The sequence below is a fragment of the Peromyscus californicus genome, unplaced genomic scaffold (assembly GCF_007827085.1).
Source record: "Peromyscus californicus insignis strain IS unplaced genomic scaffold, ASM782708v3 Scaffold_11__1_contigs__length_118956290, whole genome shotgun sequence".
Taxonomy (NCBI): Eukaryota; Metazoa; Chordata; class Mammalia; order Rodentia; family Cricetidae; genus Peromyscus; species Peromyscus californicus.
The window spans coordinates 107,843,337-107,864,940 of NW_026294402.1; the positions used below are offsets into that span (position 1 = coordinate 107,843,337).

The 21,604-nt window shown below is 43.8% G+C and overlaps 1 long non-coding RNA gene across 4 annotated transcripts in view; it reads right to left on the reverse strand.

Moving 5' to 3' along the window:
* Nucleotides 1-1,034: 1,034 nt before the first annotated feature.
* The window catches only part of LOC128100470 (uncharacterized), an 81,063-nt gene continuing 60,493 nt past the window's right edge, over nt 1,035-21,604 (reverse strand). For 2 of the 4 annotated variants that reach the window (XR_008214807.1, XR_008214811.1), the window contains 2 exons: nt 16,141-16,297; nt 1,035-14,250 (listed from right to left, as the gene is read on the reverse strand). This is a non-coding gene — a long non-coding RNA (uncharacterized LOC128100470). The remainder of the gene's footprint in view (nt 14,251-16,140; nt 16,298-21,604) is intronic. The other 2 variants (XR_008214812.1, XR_008214808.1) reach the window with 2 other exon arrangements.

Genomic DNA, 21,604 nt, shown 5'->3' on the forward strand with positions numbered 1-21,604 from the left:
ATGGCTGTAGGAGACACTGGGCTTTCTCAGTAAGGTGTAAGACAGAGGACCTTACATGCACAGATCCTGTCCCCTCCCAGACAGTCCTACACCAACCACCCTGCCCCTTTGTTCCAGGCACTTTCTTTGGAACTCATCTGCCCCCACCCACCTGCAGTTTCTGCTCCTAGGAATCCCCCACACTTACATCCCCCAGCCAACTCCAGATGCCAACTTGACAACATGACTCAAAAGCCTCCCAAGTTCCTCTAGTAGGATCATGGCTAAACTGCTCATCCTGGATCTCAGGGTCTCCCATGAGTGCTCTATCCATGTGTTCCAACTCTACACATATATGCCCTTGCAAACTCTGGCTACACAGAGTTCTTCAGCTCTCCCCAGACATGGCCTGAACCCTCTTCACTTTTATACCTTGCTCTCTTTCCTCACCATCAATTGTTTGAAATGTCCCACTTTCCCTAAGGGTTCCCATGACCACACAGTAGTGGTGAGCCTTTCTTTCACATGGACAAGCAAAGCCTTGCTGCCTCAAGGGGTCATTTTATTCAGTCTACAGTAACCTGGCTTTCTGTAAGAGGCCTTCTCTTCCTCTTGAACTGGCTCATGTTCCTTGGGTAGAAAATCACTGTTTGTGGATATAACTCTAAATCACATTGTGTGTGTATGGGGGGGGGGGGGATACACTTTCATATGGGCATATGAACCCATGCATGCTGAAACATATGAACGTGTGTGTGCATGCATGTAAGGTTAAAGTTCAATGCCTTCACTGATTGCTCTCATCTTATCGTGTGAGACATGGACTCTCATTCACCCTGGACTCAATTCATCTAGGCTGGCCAATTAGCTCCACAGATCCTCCTGCCTCCCTCTACCCTACCATCAACACTCAAGTTACAAGTATGTACCACCATGCTCAACTTTTTACATGGATTCTGGACTCAGGTCCTCATGACTGGATAGCAGGCACTTTACTGGCACAGCCATCCTCTCAGCCCCCACATCTTCCATTCTTATATAGGAGACAACAAAACCAAGGTTCTCATGTTTATTGAGCATTTACTACACGCCCAATACACTGAACCTTAGCATTTCATACATGTCATAATACACTGTACCTTAGCATTTCATACATGTCATAATACACTGTACCTTAACATTTTATACATGTCATAATACACTGTACCTTAACATTTCATACATGTCATAATATACTGTACCTTAGCATTTCATACATGTCATAATACACTGTGCCTTAGCATTTCATACATGTCATAATACACTGTACCTTATCATTTTATACATGTCATAATACACTGTACTTTATCATTTCATGCATGTCATAATACACTGTACCTTAGCATTTCATACATGTCATAATACACTGTACCTTAGCATTTCATACATAATACACTGTACCTTAACATTTCATACATGTCATAATACACTGTACCTTAGCATTTCATACATGTCATAATACACTGTACCTTAGCATTTCATACATGTCATAATACACTGTACCTTAGCATTTCATACATGTCATAATACACTGTACCTTATCATTTCAAACATGTCATAATACACTGTACCTTAGCATTTCGTATGTCATAATGCACTGTACCTTATCATTTTATACATGTCATATGACTTACACTAATGCCCACTTACCTCTCATGTGCAGCTTAATGAATTTTACCTATCTATAGCCATGAGCCATGACTTGATTCAAGGCAAGAAACTCCTCCTCTCCTCAACAACTTCCCCTGCGTTCTTCACGGGAGTCGCCACCGCTCAGAGCTCTCTCACCAAAGACTGGTTTGGGCCTTTCTTGAGTTCATATAAGTGAAGTGTAATTGGAACTCAAGAAAAAGTATGCCTAGAAAGGGTGCACTCTGTCTGCTTCTCTCATCCAATAGGATACCTCTAAGATTCATCTGCACATCTACCATGAGCTGGCTGGTGAAGGGCATCCCCTTCAGTACTCCACCACAGCGTGTTTATTCCACCTCCTTTGATGGATGCTTCTAGTATTTTGATACTATGAAAGGGGCTGTGAATAAACACAAACTGCCATTCCCTTGAGTACATGCTCAGAAGGGAAATCACCTGCCATGGCATACGCTCATTCCCATCATTAGTAGATTCTGCTGCATGATTTCTCCTCAGGCTTCACTCCTCTGCATACTCTTGTCCAGACACACAGGAGAACTTTTTCCACTCAAACTCTTGACATTGCAGTCTGTCAAATCTTTCCATTTTACCCATTCTGCTGGGGGTGACATGGTATCTTATCATGGCTTTAATGTATGGTACTGTCAGGTGAACTTGATCATGTGTCTATTGGCCATTTCTAGGTCTTTGCCAAGTTCTATCAGACATTTGATATACAAGGAAATTTCGGTCAGGTTTGATGCTACCTCTGGAGGACAAGTGTTGCTATCTCCATCATACAAGAACTCCAAAAAGCTAAGTTAAGTTGCCCAAGGTCACATAGGCAGGAAATGACGGAACTAGGACCTTCACACAGCTACACAGCTTTCTACCTGAGGGAGAGTTCTTCCAGAATAACGTGTGCATTAGGTGTACATACTATGCCATCAGTCACCAGGGTTTTAAATCCAGCCCCTGTGATTCCTAGGCAAACATTGGGTCTCCTTGAACTTCCTACAGAGTATGGGTGTAGTACCACCCCCTGCCTCTAGAGGGCATGGTGAAGATGTGCTGGCACAAAGCACACAGCTGACATAGCAAGAGCTCACAGCATGTCATGCACTTTCTTGGCGCCTCTAGGGATATCATCGTCTTCTTCCCTAGAAGATTATAAGATTCTACTATAAATAGAGAATAGGAGTCCCCTGCCTGCTTGCTTGTGGTTTTGCTTTCCATGATACCTTAACTCAAAGGTACCCCTAAACCAGAGGCTCTCAACATGTAGGTTACAACCCCTTTGGGTGTTCTGTATCAGATATTTACATTATGATTCAAAACAGAAGCGAAATCATAGTTATGAAGTAACAACAAAATAATTTTATGGTTGGTGGTCACCACAGCATGAGGAACTGTATGAAAGGGTGGCAGCATTAGGAAGGTTGAGAACCTCTAATCTAGACTGTGTATCTTTCAAAACCTTGAGACAAAGCATGCACATTGTATTGTTAAAATGCCAGAAGAGAACATAACCATCCAGGTCAGACCACAAGCTGACTCAGCCTCCAACCTGTAACATGTCCAGTTTCCAGACACATCTGCCCTTGAGCTGGAAATCCCAAGTTCATTACACATTAGAGAGGTATAAATTAAAATCACAGTAAGCTTACCACTTCACAGCCTCCAAAATGGATAAAGTTTAAAAGATTGACAATACAAAGGATTGGGTCCCTGCTTTTGCTCCCCATTGGGGACCCTTCAGATACATTTTAACTGCAGACTTCAATGAATGGGAACAGGTTATCGATTCTCCGTTATTAAAACCCAGAATGTGAAGTCACAAGACGTTTAGTTCAGTAACTTGCCCAGTAAATTTTGAAGGGATATAACATTATTAAATAAGTCTCTCGTGGGTTCTGTTGGAACAGTTCAAAAATAATTATTCTGGAGTTCCAAGAGTCAGCGTGGTCCCTGGTGTTTTCCCTAAGTTACTGAAACTTACTAAACATCTTCTCAGAGGCCAGTCTCCAGCCAAAAGGCAGCCAGTGCCATGGTGGAAACCACTTTGACCTGATAGCAACTGAATAAACATGTGACACCCTGGCTGCTGTGTACCCAGACAGAACCTATCTAGACAGAGTTGTATATAACAACTAACTGTATATGCTACGAAGCAAAGAAAGGTAACGTGATTTTAAAAATCAAATAAAACCAAAAGCTGAGTAGGACTATATCATATGGAAAACTGGTTTTAGATTGAGCAGATGGGAACATCTACTGAAGAAAACCCATGTAGGTTGAAACTCTAATATAGAAGTAGCTAGCCAAGGGATGAGGTAGGGGTCAGGGGCATTGGCCATAAGCAATCTGTTCAGGCTGTCCAGGAAACTGAGACAGTCCCCTAGGCTGAGGAAACAAAAACAGGAGATGCAAGCCAATGGTCTGATGGAGACAGCAGGAGTGAGGCCATGCAGCATCTTACAGGTCGTGCAGAGTGGTCCGGGTTCTGTCATAAAAATTAAAAACAACTGAGGAGGGACTTACAGTAGGAAGAGCAACATGGGACAAGAAGTTGTGGTCTGCTAATGGAGGGAGATCAAGGGAACCAGAAAAAGACAAAAGAAGGATGGAGTGGATGGGCCAGAAACTATTTTAATCTGGTCTATGCCACTACTACTCCCCCTGAGAACACCCTGTTGTGGAAGCCACCTACAGGCAGCCAGAGTTTAAAATGAACTTTAATCTCCAGCACCCACTGAAAAGGCTTCCCCAGCCTCGATGCACATTCTCCTCTCTATACACATTCTCCTCTCTCTACACATTCTCCCCTCTCTACACATTCTCCCCTCTCTACACATTCTCCTCTCTCCACATTCTCCTCTTGGCTTCCATCACGTGTCTGCTAAGTTAGCAATGGCTCCAAGATCCAAGATTTATAACCTTAAGTAACAGTAGACATCTCTAGAAGTGGATGGGCCTTCAAGGCTGACTAACAATGCTGAAGAGACACAGGCTCTGTCTCAGCTCCATCACTGCCAAGATCAGGAACCTCTGAAGGAGAAGGAATGAAAGAGAAAGAAAAGAATTCTCCTGTTTAGAAACAAGGTGGCCCCATCCTCATGTCTCCTGGCCAAGGAGCACAGTCCAGTCCATAAAATGCTGGAGGGCTGTTCTCTTGGCTCCAGTGTCTAGAACAATTCTCAGATTTGTAGTCACAGGCCATTTTCAAAGCCTTCAAAACTATGACCCAAAAAGCTTTAGTTTATATGGGTTGTAATATATTCTATGTATTGATGTTTCTTATGTGAGAAAGTAGAACAGAATCACCTTTAACTATTAATTTACTCCAAATTAATAATGAAAATCTGCTCTGTATTTATGCAAATAACTTATTTTTGTGAAAAATAACTACCCTTCTCAAGTCAAAGAAAACCAAGGCAAGAACAGCATCATCGAGACAGGAAAATGAAAACTAAACCTAGGCATTACTATTTAAGTAGTTTTGATCTTTCTAACCCCTGAAAGTGGCTAAGTGACCTTTATATGACCTTGGATCATAGTTTGAGAACTAATGCTCTGAAAATGATTAAACTGGGAATCTATGGACTGAGGGTCACCTATCCATAGACTGCCCCCTAGATAACCGGGATAATTAATGAACCAAAAACGTGAGCATCAACTAAAAGATTTGCACTGAACACTGAAACTCTATCCTACCTCCCCAAATCTGTCCTTAACCCATCTTGGACCACGGAACAATGTCAGTCAAGCTAATTCTCCAGCCAGGACACTTTAACATCCCATAGGAGTTCAGTCAGCTGAGTAAGGCCTTACAGACATACCTACAAACCACGTTGGAGTGGAGGAAGATCCCTTGAGCTTACTGGCCAATCAGTCAAGCTGAAAAGACTGTGAACTTCATGTTCAGTGAGAGACCGTGTCTAAAGGGAATAAAGGAGAAAGTGATAGGGAGGATCCTCAGTGCCCTGCCCTCCACATATACACACACTGGTTTGAACGCCCACATGTACACATGCATGCCTGCAGCCACAATCATTTCATACCTCTCTGAATCCTCTGACCAAAAAAGGATGAGATCCTGTCTCCGCTCCACTTTATCACTTCCTGTCTCCCATCTGTACAGACCTCCAGACCTCTATGGTTAACTAGGGGCTAGCTCCACGCTCTGACTCCAAGCAAGCTTTATTTGTCAGAGCACAAACAAAATATCACACAACAGGGACTAACACTGAACATGGAAAAGTGAAAAAGCAAGAACAGGGGGACATGGTGGAAGTGTACTCACCAATGCGCAACTTACATTTATATGAAAATGTAAGAACAAATTAAAATCTAATTTAATTTTCTTTTTAATCCAGAGGTGAAATCTCCAAGGGGTTAAGGGGGTTCCCAGGGTGAAACTTAGAATATCTGCTTCAGTTTGGAGTGAGGCAGAAGGCTCCAGAAGGTCCTGGCACCATGGCTAAGCGCTGTGGCCGAACACTGAGAATAAAGCCATACAACCGCGGGGAAATGCTGTGTTGAATTTGTAGTAACACATAGAAAACAATGTACTGCTTGAGTGGGTAAACAGAGATGGAGTTTCAGAGGTCAAACCAGGTTTAGTGAAACTAGAGAACATTCAGAGTCTATGACTTGACTTCCCACCTTGGAAAACACATCTAGGGAAGACTTCAAACTTCTGCTTCCCAAATCCCTCATCCACTGCCACATTCAAGCAAAGCTTTCGGATGTCTGGTTCTGTCTTCCTAGCCATCTGCATGGTCAACCCCCATTCTAGTTTCATTTGTGTTGCTGTGATAAAATAACACACACAAAATAATAATAACTTGAGGAAGGGGTGGAAAATTTAGCTCACAAACCCAGGTTACTGGGCATTATTTCAAGAAAGTTAAAGTAAAAGGAACTGGAAGCCGCTGATCCCGTCACACCCACAGTCAAGAACAGGGAGAAATGAATGCATGCCTGCTGACCACTCAGCTTCCTCTCTCCCCTCTTACACAGTCCAGAACCCAACGCCAGGGAGTGGAACCACCCACAGTGGGCTGGGCTTTCCGGGCATCACATATTTCAACAGAGCAGGTATTATGGGCAGTATGGAAAATGTCTGCAGCAGAGGGCACAAAGGATACCTGTGTCACCTGGTTCCCAGGTAGGAAAGGGAGGAAGAACAGCCCTCATTTGAGAAAACCAAGGGATAATCACATTTCAATGAGAGATGGGAGACAGGAAAACTCAGAAAATATAGCTAAGTTCCCTGCTGACATCTCCAGAGGGCACGGCGGAATGTATGGGTTCAATTAGAACTAGAGAAAATTTTGGCCCAGAGGAATATTTGAAAAAGCCTAGCATCATCGTTTATTGTAATAATTGAGGTGGGTAGGTAAAGAAAAGGTGTGCTGTTAAATATGAATAGAGCAGTCATCCATAACAAACTTATCCAAAACTTCAATACTACCTAAAACCTTGGCCATGGTTTGGATGGGTATATGGATGGGTATAAGGAAGAATGTATGGAAGGATGGATGGATGGATGGATGGATGGATGGATGGATGGATGGATGGGATGGACAGTATAGTTAGAATGAATGCTATAAATAAATGGAGATGAGCTCTATGGGATGGACAGGATGGATGGGTGGGTGAGTAGGAAGATGGGTGGATGGATGGACGGATGGATGGATGGATGGATGGGATGGGATGAACAGTATAGTAGAATGGATGCTATAAATAAATGGAGATAGGCTCTGTGGGATGGACAGGGTAAATGGGTAGGAAGATGGATGGATGGATGGATGGATGGATGGATGGATGGATGGAAGGATGGATGGGTGGGCATAATGGGTGGGATGGGTGGATGGTTGGGTAAACGGTGGATAGGTAAATGGGTGAATAGAAGAGTGGATGGGAGGGATAGAGGAATGTAAGATGTGTGGGTGGATGGTTGGATGGATGGATGGATGGACGGATGGATGGATAGATGGAGACACAGATAATAGAAATAAAATGCTATGTAGTTAATATGTTCTTCCTACTTTGTCCCTTGGTTGTAATTTTATTTACTCTGCTTTGTTTTAGCTTGGTTTTAAAGCAAATACATAATCACCTATGATAACAAAAGGGGTATGTAATAGCAATAATTGAAAATAAAAGACAATTCAGAAATAACTTCTATATTGCCTGAGTATTTTTCCCATGCTCTTTTAAGTAGCAGATTTGCCAAATTAATTCTATTTCACCTTGGCAAATATTAAAATTATTTTTCACTTCTTAAACACCCACCAGCTGGTTGTGGGTGAGATAAAGCTAGATATAAATTGGATGGCAGAAAAAGGCAAGCTGGGACATGATTCTTTGGAGCAGCAAAGTCACGAGCTCTGTTACTTTTGAGTGGATGATGAAGAGTTTATTTATAACCCCCCAAGTCCTTTAAATTTAATAATAAATAATGACTCATTTCTCCATGAATATTTCCTTGCAATATGATCTGTGAAGAGATATTGTTTAAAATCACATTACAAAGATTTTGACTGGTCTGATTAAGCATCCTTCAAATTACCAGGTAAACACAGTAAGTTATGTCTTGGACCAAACTGTCCCAATCAACTTTCTGGTCATCCTTTCTCAAACCAGTCACCTGTTGACCCTGGCTATCCAAAGTCAAGTCAGAAGCCCAGCAGCTCTCACAATCACTCAGATGTTAAGACTAGAACTGCTTCCTTGTTCTGGAAAAGCTCACAAGATGACTACACTAGGCCCTTGAGACTCCACTGTCACAGGACCAAGATAAAAAGCAGGCACAGTAGCCACCGGGTGCTGAGGACCATGGCTCCCTGGGAAAGTCGCAGGGAAGCATCTCTAAGAATACAGAAGAGGCTGCTTGGTCCTGAGAGCATCCTCAGGCCCACAGGAATCAAGCTTGTTTTCCTAGCACCTGTGCTTAAGGATGACAATTTCCACACCACATCATAACACACTGCTAGGCCAGATGTCCAAGATTTTTCCTCAGACCTGGGGAGGCTGCTTTGGCCCAGGTGTGGTACTTCAATGTCTGGCTCTATGCATGTATCTTTCAGGTCATCCACCCAGCCCAAAAGCCTGACCATGGGATAGGCCCATTGGAAGTCTGCCAGATGCCTCTTATAAATCTTGGTCTTATCCATCAAAAGTCCACTTCTCCTTTTCTGGGAGTTAAGCCTGTTCACAGCAGGGATGCACAGGTCAGACAAAGCAAACATCACATGCAGTCTAGCCTAAGACACCTACTCCCCCACTTGCTCTCCTGGTAATGAAAGAGAGAAACCTTGCTAGGACAAAGCAGACAAAATAAACATTTGTGCTCAATACTATTCTCATGGCTCTGACTGAATGCCTGACATGGAGCAAGGCCATACAGTACAGAAGGCACAGCAGCTGGAGTGGGAGGTAGCTGGCCACAATGCCTCTGTATTCAAGAAGCAGAGAGAGAGAAATGAATTCTGGGACTCATTTGGCTCCTCTGTTTCCCTGTGACAACAGCCTCTGTCACCAAAAGACACATCCCTCTCTTACCAAAAGAGAAACTTCAGTGAAGAGATGGACAAAGTGTGACAGGTCCAGTCATGTAGGACCCGGTCATGACCTTCATATTCATACCTGTGTTTCAAGTTCCCACATTATGAAATCATTGTGTAATCATCTCTTCACAGGTAGGGAGAGGACCACAGTACCTCTTGTCTTGCAGTGTGTTCCTAATTCTCCAGGTTTCCCTCTTCTCTATTTAGACATCTGGTCAACCTCCCCTTGCAACATCACTCAGTCTCATCCACCAACACAGCATATCTCAGATGGGACAGTGCAATAAAAGGGGTGATACAATGGGTACTCCTCGGTATGACCCTGGAGACCCAAACCAGGGAAAGTGGGGGTGGGGGGTTACAAAGAACTCAGAATTTGGAGTCCAAATATCAAAGAGTGACTCACTTGCTGGATACAACACCCTGAAAAGTCCCCTGTGGCAACTTCTCTACACCTGGTTTCCTTATTTATAAACCAGAGATGAGGGTGCCCATGAGCAGGTGACATCCTACAGACACCTAAAAGGCTAGATCAAAACCAATAAACAATGGCAGAGGTCCATGGTGCAAACAGAACTTCAAAGACAAAATGCTTCTTGTGTCAGCTGCAAAAAGCCTCCTTTATTGGCATCCTTAGTATTAACCAGACCAGGAATGTTAACAGAAAAAGAAGAATCCATCAGAGGCATAAGGAAGCTCTACACACATACACACACACACACACACACACACACACACACACACACACACACACAAATGAGACTCAAAGAGGCAACAGTTGAGAATGGGAGATGGCTCAGACAGTAAGGTGCCTGTTGTGCAAACATAAAGACCTGAGTTCAGACCCCCAACACCCGTATAAGAAAGCTGAGTGCGGCAGCGCACATCTGTGATCCCAGCACCAGGGAGATAGAGACAGGAGTCTCTTGGGAGCTCACTGGCCAGCCAGCCTAGCCAAATTAGTAAGCTTTGGGTTCAATTAGAAAGCCTGCCTCAAAAAATAAGGTAGAGAACAATCAAGGAAGACACCCAACACAGACTTCTGGCCTCCATATCCATGTGCACCCATATAAATGGATACATACTCACATGAAGACATACGTGCACCATACACACAAAAGAAGAAGAAGAAGAAGAAGAAGAAGAAGAAGAAGAAGAAGAAGAAGAAGAAGAAGAAGAAGAAGAAGAAGAGAGAAAAGAGAGGCAACAGTTGATAACACACTCATATCACAAAAAGGCCCTAAATCCCCAGCCAGCATGCTGCCTAGCTATTAGTCTAATGTCATTATACACTGTGATTTTGTTCCATTTACACCAGTGCATCTCACAGTGATTTGACAACCAAGTGATTTTAAGGAGTAAAAGGAGTGGTCGGGGTGGAGAACAATCTCTTCTTTCTCACATCATTTCAATGACTCCCGAGAAGACCCGAGGGAGCAGCCCATCAGAAAGCACTTTATAAATAGCCAGTGCTGTGCACTGCAGTAGCTTCAGTAAGGACAGTTTTCCAGGAGCCATGACCTCTGAATCCATCTGACCCACTCCACGGGAGCCCAACCAATGGAGTGAGCCCTGAGTGTAAAGAGAAGCAAGAAGGGATTATGGAGTTAAGGTTAGTAGGATGCAAAAAAAAGCCTCACTGGGTCCCTAGTCCCACTATCCATTTCTCCTTAATGAATTTAGCCACAGGCACATCAATTTATCTCCGGTTCAATGAGTCATTTATCTCCTAGCTTTATTCCCTACCATGATCCAAATGCCTATGTGGCCTGTTGTAAATTCATATATTGAGATATTTACTCCCAAATTAAAATTAGAAGTAAGGTCTTCAAAAGGTAATCAAGTCATTGGGCAGAGTCCTCATGAGAGAGATTAGCGCTCTGTACAAAGGGCCTTCTCATCTTACAGGTACACACCTATGAGCTGGAAAGCAGAGCTCCACCAAACACAGAATCATCCATCTACAACCTTTGGCAGCCAGGCCCCTCCCACTGCGGCTCCAGGGATCAAACTTGGGTTGTCAGGCTTGCACAACAAGTGCTTTTACCTGCAGAGATCTCTCACCAGCCCCATAAGATCGAGCTCTACCCTGGGTTTCCCAGCTTCAGAGTGGTAAGACATCAATCTCTGTCGATCATAAGCTATTCCAAATTTGGTGTTTTAGCATAGAAACCTTAGAAGCACTTAAATAATCTAATTTGTCATTTTTTAAAAAAGCAGAAAGCTGATAAAAAAAAAACCCTATCAACAGTTAGTACTGAACACTCCTATGACATTCCTTGTGACTAGATAGTGATCTCTCTAGTCATGGCATTCAAACTTGCAGGACATCCTCTGAAGTTCTCAGTAATGAAATCCACATGAGAACAATTAATAGCACCACATTCCCTCCTACTCTTGAGTCCTATGCCTGAAACTTGGGGCCCTCTTGACTAGTAGATATAATTGAGCCTTATTTGATCATACGGTAATTCCTCTATTATTTAGTATGGGCCAAGGCCCAGGACCAGTTTGAACAAAAGTAACTGGAATGGGATCCAGGCCTATTTTCCTCCCTCCCTACTTTCCCTCCTTCCTCTATTCTTCCCTCCCTTCCTTCCCCCCTTCCTGCTTTCCTCTCTTCCTTGATTTATTCAACAGCTACTCGATAGCTCCCAGGTTCGGGTCCTGACAAGCCTGTGTTAACCTCATCGTCTATGGAGAATAAAAGGCTTCATATCTGACCCCAACCAGAACGCAGACCTACCTCTGACGACCTCTGACCCTTGCCAGTTATTGAACCTTTCTGTACATCTGGTTGATCATCTCTAAAATAGAGATGGAAAGGGTATCTATTCAGTAGAATTCTGTAAGGATTGCCTGGCATGCTCCATGAAAAGGCCCTAGCAGAGTGCCTGTGGTTAGCACCTTCCCAGTGCACAGCATGTCTTACATGGTGTTGTGGTAGTCTGTGGTATAGCTCTAGATGATCCTTGTCTCCTAATGTTCATGGCCTCTTGTAGCTCTCTCCCTCTGGTCCTGTGCACTGGTCCTGGTGACTTCTAACCAACCAAAACAGTAGAGGCAATGATGTCACCTCCATGATTAGGTTATAAGACTAGTCTCCAGCATAGATATGGCCCTCCCAGCCCCACTTTCTCTCTCTTTCTCTCTTTCTGAGACAAAGTCTCACTATATAACCCTGGCTGTCCTGGAACTCACCCTGTAGACCAGGCTGGCCTCAAATTCAGAGATCTGCCTGGCGCCTCTGCCTCCCAAGTGCTGGGATTAAAGGTGTGCGCCACCACACCTGGTCCCCCAGTGCTGGAATTATAACTGTGTGTCATCACACCTGGCACTCCCTTGCTCTTACTCTCACTCTCAATTTCACATTTTTACACTTGCTCTCTTTGTATGCTTTTTTAGTCAAAAGGACCACTTTGCAAAGAATTGAAGACACCTTTCCAACTCAGTGGCCCAAGAGGAACACAATCCTACCAGCAAGCTTAGAAATAGATCCTGCTCTGGCTGATCCATGAGTCAATTGTACCCCAGTAGACACCTTGATGGCAACCAACAACAGGGCAAACAAGACCCTGAAGCAGAAGACCTGCTAAGCCACACCTAGATTCCTGAGCCACAGAAAGAGGAAACAGAATCTAATGTGGAGGCAACCTGTTATGTAGCAAGAGATAATAAATATATCATTGTTATCAAATGTTGTGCTATAATTGGGGATGTATTGGGCATGAGTCTCTAGGGGAACAGAACCAACAGAACATGTGTGTATTACAAAAGAAGATGCACCAGATTAGCTTACACAATAGAGGCTAGATGGTCTGCCAATGGCCATATGCATGCTGGAGAGGCTGAGACCTAGCGGTTCATAAAGCAGTATGTCTCAGCAATCCCAATCCAGTGCTGAAGGCCTGGAGACTTCTGGAGAGTCACTCACTGTTTGTGGTGGTTTGAATAAAAATGGCCCCATAGGCTCATATATTTGAATGCTTAGTCACCAGGGAGTGGCACTATTTGAAAAGATTAAAAGGATTAGAAGGTGTGGCCTTGTTGGAGGAAGTTTGTTACTGGGGATGGGTTTTGAGTTTCCCAAAGTCCATGCCAAGCCAGAGTCTATCTCTGTCTCTGTCTCTCTCTCACACTCTTTCTCTCTCCCTCTCTCCCTCCCTCCCTCTCTGCCTATGGATCAGAATGCAGCTCTCAGCTACTGTTCCAGTGTCTACCTGCACACTGCCATGCTCCCCACCATGATGATAATGGATAAAACCTCTGAAACTGTAAGGAAGCCTCCAATTAAGTGTTTTGTTTGATAAGAGCTGCCTTGGTCATGGTGTCTCTTCACACCAATTGAACAGTGACTAAGACACCGTTCTTCAGTCTACATTAGAGGGCTAGAGAAGTTCAAGTCTGATAGCAGCAGAGGCAAGCAGCAGGAGCAAAGACAAGCATGCCCACTAGCAAGAAGCAAAGGTGAGCAAGCAGGCACATTTTCTCCTAGGACCTCTTAGTATCTGAGTCACCTGCTGGGGTGCTGTCCACTCTGAGGAAGGGCCTTCTCTCAGTTAATCCTTCCTAGACATACCCTCACAAACATACCTAGAGTTGTGTCTCTTGACTGGTTCCAGATCCCATCAACATGACATCAAGATTAACCATAAGTGACAAATAGCAAGCATGTACAAAAAAAAAAAGCAACCAGATGGGTTCATTGAAAAAGGCAACCAGATGGGTTCATTGAAAAAGGCAACCAGATGGGTTCATTGACAGCTACATCAAGAGGACCTGAGAATGACACACTGAATACTTGACATTCCATAGACAGACATCGTGAAGTCATGGAATGTTCTTCTTAATAAGTCAAAGGTGGAGTCTTAAAGAAAACATCTTTCAAGAGGAGGAACCACAAGACTCTTTAAACCTGTGTATCATCCAAAGTAGGAAATAGGAAAACTTTCCAGACAACTAAGATCTCTTCTTTTTTCCTCCTTCGGTTATTGGGCAAGTCACTTTGGGATTTATTTCACCAAATCTAATGGCAAAGAAAAGACACAAAAGTAAAGTTACTGAAATAAACAACTACATTAAGTTTAAAATCAATTAAATGTGTATTACCCTTTTTAAGGACACAAATAGTACATTAATAACAGTGAAATGAGTTTGGTGGACTACATAAAAAAAAGTAAGACTTTTGAAACAACACTTGGTATTATAATATCCTGAACCAGTAGGGATGTATCTCTTTTCAAATCTTGAGTCAAGATTTCTACGTGCTCCTTCCTTGGACAAGTCCCATAAATCACTTTGAAAATGACCCAGTTTGTACACATGAGCCATGATATCCATGTATCTAGGCCTTACCATTACAAGGGGATGGAGATAAGAATGTGATCTATAAACCAAGCTTTAAAAAAATGACCTCTGAGTTGCTTAAAGAAGGAGTCAGCTTCAGAGGGGAAGTTGGTGTGAAGAAAGACAGTAGGATCTACGTGCCGAGTCTTCAGCTCTCCGTAGCAGAAGAGTCTGTTGCCATCAACTCGCAGAACTTCATACTATCTTTCTTTGATTGGTAAATAGAGTGCCTACTTCACAGTACGCACTGTGTTGGACTCTAATCCCCTCCTGAGCCCAATCACTTACCTGCTGGATTAGTCGATTAGTTAATTAGTTCATTGTGTCATTGATGTCATAAAATACCCAACAAAAGCAACTGAAGGGAGAAAGGGTGCATTTGGCTCACAATTCCGGTGGGTACAATCCATCATGGTGGGGAAGATATGGTGGAAGTCTCATGAGGTCATATCACAGGCAGAAGCAGAGAATGATGAATGTTTGGGCTCAGCTGCTTTCTCCTTTTTACTCAGCTCAGGACCCCAGCCCATGGCATGTTGGCACCCACACTGAGGGCGGGTATCCATCTCAATTAACCTAATCTAGGAAAAATCCCCCAAGCACAAAACAAGAACCCTGTCATCTTGAGGACATACAAAATGTGTCCTGTCACCAATGGTCAGCACCATCAAAGCAATCCCATAGTGTCCTCCCAGTGAAGGACACATTTGGAAAAAGGAGAGCCAAGATTGAGAAGGCAGTATCTGCCTCTTGGTTCCATAGACAGCCTGTGGGTCTGAGAAGGTCTGAGACCTACGTGATGTTGCACAGAACACCCTGGTGGCATTGATGACATCTCCTCAGCATATAACTAAGTTTGAGCTAGAAGATCTCTCTAGGTGTTGCCACATTGTGGCCCTCACAGCTCTAATTCCCCCCAAACACCCCAGAACAGTGAGATGTCCCTGGTCCACCTTTCACTCCCATCTCCCAGGAAAGAAAGCCAATGCTAACAGACATATGACAAGGTGTTCAGCACCAGATCAATAACTGAAACTCAGTTCATTCAGATCTCATTCGACTCCCCAAGCCTGAATGATCTATGAAACAGTCCCTAGACTGCTGTGTTAGTCCTAGGGCAGGAACTTGAAGTCAACCGACTCACTGAGCTAAAGCTATTCACTCCAGACAACAGTGTTGGCCAGACAGGACCCAGCCTAAAAAAGAAGTTCCATCAGGAAAATATGAACATAGAAAATACCAGCAACAACTACCAACATACAGAGCCTGACCTTTATACCCTAGATAATTCCTTCCAAGAGCTGAAGACCCCATGCTCCAATTCCCATCTTCCTGCTTTGGGGTATTTTTCACAGCCACAGCTCCATTCTAATCTTTGCAGATTCCTCCATGGGAAGTGGTTGGAGGGGAGAGCAATATTAGCTGATGATCTGGAATTAGTTAAACTGACTCCTAGGGTGTAGGACGCACTCTACTAAATCAGAGCTAATGAATTCCACAGAGGGGAAGGAAAAAATAAGCCCACTGTCTAAATATCCTTCATTTCATGAGAGACAAAAACAAAGTACACCTTTGAAAGGATGGCTCCACCTTGGTGAAGAGGACTCGAGAAACTGCCTGACTGAGAGCAGCTGCTTCCAGCCATCTTCTGCACTCAGAGTTTTGTCTTTTCAAATGCTTTTTGGCCTTTGAGATCCACACATCCTTGTTGCTGTGGCAGCAATAGCCTGCATGGGAAGGTGAATAAAGATTGGCTACTGAGGAATTGTCCATTGCATAGTGGAGTTATACAACCCATAATACAGACTGTCCCCTTCTGAGAAACTAATAAAGAGGGATAGGGCTCAGTGACTGCACACCTTGTCTAAATTCCAAAAATAGTAGCTTCGAAATGGCTGACAGTTCTTTGGCACTTGTCTTCTGAGAATGTGAGACTATTTCCCCTCCTGTTCAAAGCAGGTCATGCTCTAGGCTCCACTTGAAGCAAAAGAAATGGGCAGAGACGTGAGGCTCTGTGACTTCTGAGAGTTGCTCACAGAAAGGCAGGTTCCCACCAGGCACGTTGGCACACACCTTTAATCCCGGCACTCAGGAGGCAGACAAGGGTGCCTCTCTGTGAGTCAGAGGCCAGCCTGGTCTACAGAGCAATTTCCAGGCTACATAGTAAAAGCATACCCACCCTCAAAATAAAAATAGCTCCCATCAAGCTCTGGCTGTCTTGGCTTACTAACTCTAGGAAAAGCCAGCCGCCACATCATGAAGGCGCACACTGTCTGTGGCCTCTACAGGGAGGAGGTAGCCAACCTCCAACAGACGACACCACTGGATCACCTTGAGAGAATACTCACTCCCGGTCCAGCTTCCCATGACCTAGGAGCTACCCAGCTTGGTCACTTCTCAGCTCTTGACCCATTAGAATCACAAAAGAGGGTGTTTACTGTGTTAGGACACAATTTAAGACAATTTGTGGCAAGGCAGTAGTTGGTTTAAAAATAGAAGCATGATTCATTCTCAGCTGAAGACGATGACCATGTCTAAGATGAGAAGATGGGAAGAGATTGGACACAGAACTGACAAGACAGGGATAAGCCTGGAGGAATGGGGGAAGAGACAGCAAAGCGTAGGAAGCAGCCCTCTCCTCCCACGCCGGATATTTCTCCTTTTTCTCTGAATTTCTCCACTCACTTATCAACACATTCTTATCCCCATGGTTGCTAGCTTTATCTCATCACTTGGATAGATGGCTTATTTTTTAAGATTTATTTTAATTACATGTATGCATGTGTCTGTATCTGTGCACATAAGCATATATATGAGTGTGTGTGTGTGTATGTGTGTGCAGGTGCACACATATACAGTAGCTCACAGAGGCCAGAAGAGGACATCAGATTCCATAGAGCTGAGTTCCAGGAGGCTGAGTTGTCTGGCAAAGGCACTGGGAACCGAATCTGGGTCCTTCGGAAGAGCAGCAAGTGTTCTGAACTGCCAAACCATCTCTCCAGCCCCATGGTGGCTGTCTTCTTAAGGCAGGGGGAAGGGTCAATGTTTATTCTATGTTGCTATATCGTACCGGGCACTGTGTTCTGCATACAGTTAACCGAGACCCACAGGCAAAACTGGCTAGCTAACCAAATGCTCAGAACATTCTAACAGGATTGGACAGAGAAGTGGCTGGCAGACAGGAAGCCACAGTGTTTCTTAGAAATACTATTTATCATTTAGTGGCCCTCAAAAGACCACATTGTCAGGTATTCACATCTTCATCCCTTACTACACTATCATTAAACCTGACCATGTGACCACATCTGTCTGCTAAGATATTACCAAGCCTGATGCAAGTGAGACTTGATGTGCAGTCACATAGTGAGGTTTAATCCCCAACAACACCCCTCAGAATTCAGCTGCCATGGCTTGGTTTGGGTTTGGGTTTGTATGCATTGTATGTATGCGTATTTGTGTGCACGTTTGCATATGTGCGGCTTTACATGTATGTACATGTAGAGGCCAGAGGACAACCTCAGCTGTCATTCCTTCTGTACCATCCACCTTGTTCTTTAGACATGCTTTGCTGAGAAGTCTAGGCTTGCTGGTCAGTGAGCCCCAGGGATCCTGTCTCCAGATCTCCAGCAATGAGATTACAGAAACACACCACCATGTCTGACTTTACACGGTTCTGGGGATCTGACCCATGTTTTGAGGATGTCCAACAGGAAATACCAACTTTCCCCCCAGTGAATAATGTCATTTTAGACCCTATAGCCATCCCAGGACTCTGGCTGACTTCGGAGATGAAAACACCTATTCGGTCAAACCACAAGAGATAATTTATTGTGCCTGTCTATGAAAGTGCCATACCAAATGTGGGGTAGGATCATTCCAAAGGCCATGCAATTTGCTCAACCACGGCTTTAAGGGGCCCACAGCTGGAGTGGGTCTATTTCAGCCCAATTTCTTCCTATTACTGCCTGCAAGCCATGAGGGTCAGTGCACAGGAGGGAGGGAGTATTGCAAGCTCCATGGGGGCCCGGCAGATGCTCTGCAGTGGTGCAGACATCGAGGCTGGCTTTTGCTCTCTTTCTGCTTCTGTCTCTAACCTCGTTCTGCGTCATGTTCCCTCTGTTCCTCCATATCTCTTGCTAAGACTCTCACCTGCCTAAGGTGCCTTCAAAAGTCACTCAAGGCGACAGACCCCGAACCCGGCATAACCTGTCTTCTTTTCCAGGCTAGAATGCTGGGCTCAGGGTGCAACCACACAGCTGTGTAAAAATTACCCACTGATCCTGGGTTCCCTCTCACTACAGAGTGGAAATCAGTCTGTCTCGGGCTGTTGCTGAGAAGAGACACAAAGCCCCAGACAGAACTGAGCCTAGCTTTCCCAGAAAAAATAAGTTTCTGTTTTGTTTGATTCTCTCTGTTTAACCGATTTCTGTTGTCAACTTGACTGGATCTAGGATCAACTAATAGGCAAGCCATTGGGAACACCTATGAGGGATTATCTTGTTCAGTTCAACTGAAGTATGAAGACCCAACCTAGATGTGATTGGCACCTTCCAGTGGCAAACCAGATAGGAGGAACTACGAAAAGCAAAAGCTTATGCTTTCTGCTTGCTTGCCTTCTGGTCCTACTGGTAAGTTCTGTTGGCATCTTGCTGCTACTGCTGCTGCTGATGGTGATGATGATAATGATGATGATGATGATGATGATAACAATAGTAATAATGTCATTCTTCTCTGCCATGGAAACTCATCTTTTTGACCTTACAACCTAGACCAAAGACCAATGACTGTCCACTAATCCTCCACGCCTTTGACACCAAACTGCTGAGGCATCCAACTTCATGGACTGAGCACCTAGCATGTTCTCAGCCTCTCCAGTGTGTGGGAAGTCATTGTTGGACTACCTAGACCAATCTAGTGAATTCCCCTTTGATACACTCATGCTATTAGCTGTGCTCCTCTAGAGAACCCTGATGAACACACAGTTCCTCTGTAGTGTATTCTTTGTACTCTAGTCTCTTCTAACAGTGAGCCCTAGGTCAGTACCTCTGCACTTCACTGGAACCCAGGAGCAAGAAAGCTGTAGCTCTCCATGAAGTAACACAAGAAGTCCTCAGGGAGTTTAAGATGGTGAAACCATCCTGGACCCTATCCCCATCCCACAGAAAATTAAGTGTATTTTTAATGACCTCCAGGATACAAGTAAATAGAATTCTTCATTCACTCAAAAGGTAGAGGACATTTTATGCCCAAAAAAATAATAGCAACAATAGGAGGAGAGGAAAAATACAGTAAGAAACACACTCATGGTGATCTATATTATGAATATACATGTATATTCATATCTCAGCAGGCCCTGCAGAGTTACAGATGAGCTAATTAAAATGCTTATGTTTTTAGCAATGATGTTTATTGAAACCATTTCATAACCATCCATATTGGGGTTTGTTTTCAGCTATGATGTTATGCTACCTGGAATATTCTGACCTAAATTATTTATGGACCTAAGAATAGATTTCCTCCTCCCATCACTGACTTCATAGATAGATCTCAGGATACAGAAAGTTTTGGTGAGTTTCTACAGTGCTGACAAGGCATTCGTGCATTTCCTGTACCGGCTAAGACTCCTGTACAGGCTAGAGGCCTGTGGAGGGCCAAGGGTAGAAGCTGACTTACTTCCTCTAATGAGCTACTCACTTCATGTGGAACCTCCAACATGGATGATTCCCAATAAGTTCTGTTAAATGAGTGGCTGATGGTGGTTTCTCATAGCAACCCCTAGATAAATCAGGAAGGAAGACTTTAGTCTCTACAGAGGATAAGGTTGAAGCTCAAGATGTCCAAACCGACCCAGGCCTGCTAATTAGAGACCTGGGATGCTATGGCTTGAGTTCTCTGCTTCCCAGCCCAGGCATCCTACAGGAACTAACACATACATGTGCTAGAAATTGCAGAAAGTAAGTAGCCCTGGAAATCACTAAAGCAAGGGTAGAGAAGAAGCAGAATTCTTCAAGCCAGCGCACAAAGACAAAGATGAACTAATTCACCTGATTCTCCATCCATATAAAGAACTCACCAAGCAGTGCATCAAAGCTATATAACACACATAGGTATTTCAAACTAAAAGATATTCAGTATTAAATGCTAGTACTTACCAAGCATGGAAGGGCTGGACAAACAGTAGATATAGCAAGCCATAAGGCAACTGAGTTCAGAAACACACCACAGAGCTATAGCCCAGGTGTCTCGCCGCTCCTGCCACGGCTACCTTGAAATGTCCATGAAGTCCAGCTGCCATAGAGACTCCTAAGTACATTTTTATGGCTTTGCTGACCATGATCACTCAAACTAATCTAGACAACATGGAAATAGACTTAGAATCTCTTTCAGTCCTAGCTTTGTTTGAATCCACCTAACTGACAGAATCAACTTCTTAACACCCCAGCTGAAAGAGAGTCCTGGGATGATGATGTATATTCATTTTCCAGAAGGAGTATCAGTTCCCAGGACCAACTGACCATATGCACCACAGTTCACATCCTTACATCCTAGCTTGCCTTTCACAGAAACTTTTAAGAGCCAATAAACAGCAACAATACTGGATGTGATGCACTGTGACTCAAGTGAACAAAAATGTTTCCCTTTCCTCAAAAAAAGAGACAGTCAATGTCACATAAGCCACTGAGAAACTGTCATTCACTTTCTACTTCTGCTATATTCCCACCTAAAACCCTGTAAACTCTTTAATTTACCACAGACATCTTAAAACATAGGAAAAAGAAAGGTAAAGTAAAGGAAGAGATGTACTATTGTTCTGCAAAGAGAACACATCAATAAAATGACTCCTAAGAATATTCTGCTCAGCTATCATTGGAAAAGTTTCCTCCTACAATAGATGGGGACTAACACAGAGAGCCATACCTGGACAATGCACAGAGAGTGAGAGCCTTTGGAACACTCAGTTCTAAATGGGACAAATCCCTCCTCAGGGCTCAGGGAATTATGCAGAAGAGGAGGCAGAAAGTTTGCAAGAGCCA